Source organism: Atractosteus spatula, chromosome 15 (genome assembly GCF_055471065.1).
Source record: "Atractosteus spatula isolate fAtrSpa1 chromosome 15, fAtrSpa1.hap1, whole genome shotgun sequence".
NCBI classification, from domain to species: domain Eukaryota; kingdom Metazoa; phylum Chordata; class Actinopteri; order Semionotiformes; family Lepisosteidae; genus Atractosteus; species Atractosteus spatula.
The window spans coordinates 10,157,245-10,162,094 of record NC_142720.1 but is presented as its reverse complement, the minus strand read 5'-3'; the positions used below and the strand labels follow the sequence as shown (position 1 = coordinate 10,162,094).

General features: G+C 40.9%; 1 pseudogene across 1 annotated transcript; it reads left to right on the top strand.

Annotated features, from left to right (window-relative positions):
- Positions 1-1,571: 1,571 nt before the first annotated feature.
- LOC148820000 (uncharacterized) lies at positions 1,572-4,428 on the top strand (annotated as a pseudogene). The gene is made up of 4 exons (XR_016094219.1): positions 1,572-2,153; positions 2,245-2,500; positions 2,615-2,655; positions 2,687-4,428. The product of XR_016094219.1 is annotated as an uncharacterized LOC148820000 (transcript).
- The last annotated feature ends 422 nt before the right edge of the window (positions 4,429-4,850 follow it).

Below are 4,850 nucleotides of genomic sequence, written 5' to 3'. Positions count from 1 at the left end.
ACTCAGTTCCCAGCACAGTCCAGGTGTTAGTTTTCTGTACTTTACTAACCCCTGCTTCTCCCCATGAAAATTCTTTCTATTCTGCTTTGAGTTATACTTGGATACCTTGAGCAGCCTTTGTTGTCACCATCACCTTTTTGAAAGTTGTGGTTTAAAATGACTTTATTTCAGATGATGCTTTTACAAACCTGGTTATCAGGTTATAAAAAATGAGTGATGCCATTAATGTTTTTTAGTTTGAAAAGCAAATGTGAATTGAGTGCAGTTTATTTTATACCATAAATATACTTCATATGCCTTTGTTATGGAAAAACAGGAAATCACACATTACTTAGTGTTTAATTACTTTTGAATTGCAGACCTGCGCTATCAAACATTACTCATTTTATTATTAATTAGTGCTAGGAAATTGAATTGTGTTTACTTAACTGAAATCCTTGCACAGGTCTGGATTACTGTACTGGAATAAAGCCAGTCTGGGAATATCTCAGAACTGGATTGTTACACAGGGCTGTATTTACTGGAATAAAGAAAGCCTGTGAAGATCTCAGAACTGCACTCCTGCACTGTTGTAATTACTGGAAAAAAAAAGGACTGTGAAAGTCCTGGAATTGGTTGAGGTTTAGGAACCTCCAATGCTCCTCAGAGAGGAGTTGTTTAAAAAAGAAATACACAAATGAAACAGCTATTGAAAATGACGATGAATCATATGGAACCACTTTGGCCAGTTCAGGGAATTCCAAGTGATAAAACAATAATCTGTCAAGAAAACAACTGCTCTTTGAGTCAGGAAACGTCTTGGGAACACCATAAAAAAATCACTTTTATGTGCTATATACTGTACGTTCGTACGTTCCTTTCAGAAGACCTTTAACATCTAACGTCTATAATTATACATTACAAAAACTATTACAGCATGATAGTGTAACAATTAGGGATCTGCCCAATAATGCATTATTCTGAGAAATATCAGCTACAGCTAATCCACATTATAGATAGGATGCACCTTTTGCGTTAAGAGGAAGATATGTTTTTTTTAAGTACAGCTTTTGTCATTTTTATTCAGAACATCTGCCACCTGCGTTATTTTTGCATTCTGGATCAGTTTCAAATGTAGCACAAAATGAAGCATAACAACATTTTGGAAACTAATCAACTTCACATTTCCACTACATGAAAGAAAAAAAGGGCAGAAGGCAAAGAGGGCTCACATGAAGAAGGTGTCTTACAGTTCTTCCCAGTTGCTAATGCACTGTGACCAAATGCACACATAGAGCGATCTGATATCAATACAAAATTCCCGGAACAATGCACCAGCTCTGCAGAACTGAACGCACATTCTACTTGTTTCAACTCAATTTGCAATTCAGGTTGACTCATGTTGCAAAACACTTCACACAATCCTCCATGTATAAGCCCAATAGTCATTGTAAGAGCACTTGGGCCATGACTCCTAATCCGTGAATCACCTGGTCACACTCAAAGTGACAATGAACTACAACAGCCCTCACCTGAACAAACACAATCAGTCAAATAGTTTCACTCAGTTCTCCAAAATAAAAAGGGCTGTTGTGTGAAATGGGCTAACTGGGAACCGTGCTGGAATGCGAGGTGGAACGACGAGTCCTCTGGGGGCGTGGCGTTAACACTACCTGACGGGAGAGGTGCACACTGAGGACAGAGTGGAGGGGAGAGACCAGTGAAAATCCTCGCCCTTCTGAGAGCTGAACTCTGGCACAAATCACCACGCTGGGCCTGCTGTTTCCCAGTTCTCTTCCCTGCCATTCTCACAATGCTAGACAGATTGATTTTATCTTCCACCCCCAGATGTCCGTGGCAAACTGTCATATTAAATGTCAGGATACTCTCAACAAGGCTTTCCCAAGCCTTCTCTAGGACACTTCCAAAATAAAAAGGGCGCAGAAGTGGTCAGTACAGAAAACAATGGAGCAACAAAGAGCATGTAGAGCAAGAGGTAGCGGAAGAAAGAGAGGAAGAGGAAGACAACAAATTTCAAATGAAATAAGAGCCGTTCTAATTGATAATGGGAACAACCACGGAATGAGTATGCGGGAAGCAGGATGGAGAGTGAAGCCCAATCTGAGCCGGTTCACTGTAGCTGGAATCATCTGAACCTTTAGGACTGAGAACAGGTGAGTGGGTAAAACTTTAAAGTAACTTGTGGGATATTTGGCTCTCATAGCAACACACATAACAGCGTGACTTGGTGTAGTTTGTATGAAGAATTCAGAGAAGACCAGAGGCTGGTGGGCAAAACCAACTGCTTACCTCCCAACAAGAGGCTGAAATAGTGAACAGTAATGGCAAATAATGCCCTAAGACTCAAGAAATCCAACGCCACATACTAGAGGACATTGGAATGTTTCACAACAGACGTATATCCATATACACCACTGATCGCGTGCTGAGAAGGCACAGGATGTCTATGAAGCAAATATATCGTGTGCCATTTGAGAGAAATGGTGATCATGTGAAAGATGTGCTACTTATATGTGCAGGTAAGCTATAAATTCTCCATCCAGTAGTAAAGTAGTGTGCACTTGTCTTGCACAAAGGCGTAGGGAAGTAGTGTTACAGTATACAGTACTATAAGAGAAATGCACAATATCCTCATCACTGTACCTTCATGATTATGTCTTTATTCAGAGAATCTTGGAGCTTGAAGCAAATGCTGCCCGAATGAGTTAATCCATGTTGATGAGGAAGGGTTCAATCTGTCTACAAGGCAGCGATGGGGAAGAAACATCACAGGGCCGAGAGCAATGGTGGAGGTCTCAGGCCAAAGGGGTGGGAACGTCACCCATTGTGCTGCAATCAGTCACCATGTGGTTATCCATCAGCATGCAACTCTTGGGCCTTACAACTCAACACATCTGCTGGCATTCCGCTGCGCTGCGCTGCATGACTGATTGTTCCAACTCGGGGCTCCAGACATGACTTACTGTACATGTATTTTGCCATTCGGGACAATGTAAGCTTCCAACATGCAGTGGTAGTCAGGGAATGGTTCACCAACCACCCTCAAATCCAAGTCTTCCTTCCACCATATTCTCCATTCCTCAGTCCCATTGAGAATTTTTTTTTCTGCATGGCGATGGAAGGTTTATGACCGTAGGTGTCAGGGAAGCTATAGGTAGAATTGGAGGATCCTTATGCATGACCGGAATCCCACAGAACGCAGAGTAGGAAAGGGACGATCCAAAAGACAAAATCCAAAGGCTAGGTCGATAAGGGAGGCAAAGGGTCCGGTAATGGGAGATATCCGGAAGTCAAAATCCAGAAGGCGAGGTCAAAAGGCGGAAGCAAAAGATTCGTAATGGGAGATCAGTCAAAAGGCTAGGAAACGTGCACTGGAGAATACTAGAAGAGGCTTCTCAATAGTGAGCGTGGGAAAGTGTGAGGGGAGTTTAAATACTGAAAGGAAAGGGGTGTGGTTGGATAATTGGTTAGGGAGTGAGAATTTGAGGAATCTGGTGCATGTGAGAATGTGATGGGTTCAATCGGGGATGAGATTGTGAAACAGTGGTTCTGGGAATGCAACGTCGTTTGCAAGGGAGAATGTGGGGTGTGACAGGGATGGAACAGTGTTTCCAAGATAGAGTGTGGGGCATGACAGTAGGCCTTAAGAGCAAGTCAGTCTGCTCCAGGCAATGGAAGAGGCCTGTGATGTTCGTGCAGATGCTTGCTGGATTCGTCATGCTGCTGCTTGGCCCTGGAAAATATCAACTGTGATGTAGGTGAAAACCTGTGGCCAGATCCACAAGACAGACAGGACAGTTTCTGAATGCAGCATTCTTTTGTTGCTTTCACACAATAGTTGTGTTTGGCAGTTTACCAAGTTTTTCTTCATTTACAGAAAGCATATTTATTTTATTGTAATTTGTGTAAAAATGAACCGTCTAAACATTTATTACAGTGAGGTTTTTTTTCCAAATGGTTTTGTTCAATTTATTGCGTTCCTACATGCATTTCCCCTTTTGATCAGAGAATTTACTTTTTTTGACACTGTTTTATTGTTGCTTTGTGAGAGTTACACATGACATAAGTGTGTGGCATTCAGACCTGATAGTTTGGTTTTGAGGGCCATGTATGTAGTTTTTCAGCCATTATGTGTTTATTTTTCACTATGTGTTAGATTTTGCAGATGTGGTTATTTGTGTATTGGCGACAGTGTCAAAGATTTTGTGATATTGGTGAATAGTTCTGAGACTTGTGTAAGCAATTGAGAAACTGTAAAGAAGATGGGGAAGAATCACTGTAAGAAATTATCAGTTTCTAACAAACTACAATATATCAAGCAGGGTAGAAACAGGAAAGCAGCACTGAAAAATGTTACTCAAGTGACAAACTTGAAGATGTTTACTTGTCTACCCTCAAAAAATAAAGGTCTCAGTTACCTTTTTTTTCACTATTTGTGCAGTTTGTTGGTCATTTCATATTTGAAGGTTTGAATTTTTTTATGGCTCAGGTTAAGCAATGTTTATAAGTAATGATGTCTGGGATATTGTGGGCTGGATTGTTACATCTAGCAGCAAAACTGTAAAGTATGTACTATTGCAAATACAGATATTTCTCTCAATTCCCAAAACACCAGGTGCAGGGAAAAAATGACCTTTACAGAAAGGATTTATCTTTGGCACGATGGCTGGCAAAAATGCTGCCTCATTCTTGCTCACAGCAGAACAGAATTCAACAGACTTCAATTCACAGTTCAAAAGCAATATTTTTGAAAGAATATTTCCATACCTGGAAAAGTGAAATTGAGACGCAAATACAGGGTTAGAACAAAAACTTTTGGGGACAGGTCCCAAAACGTCCACCCCAAGCTG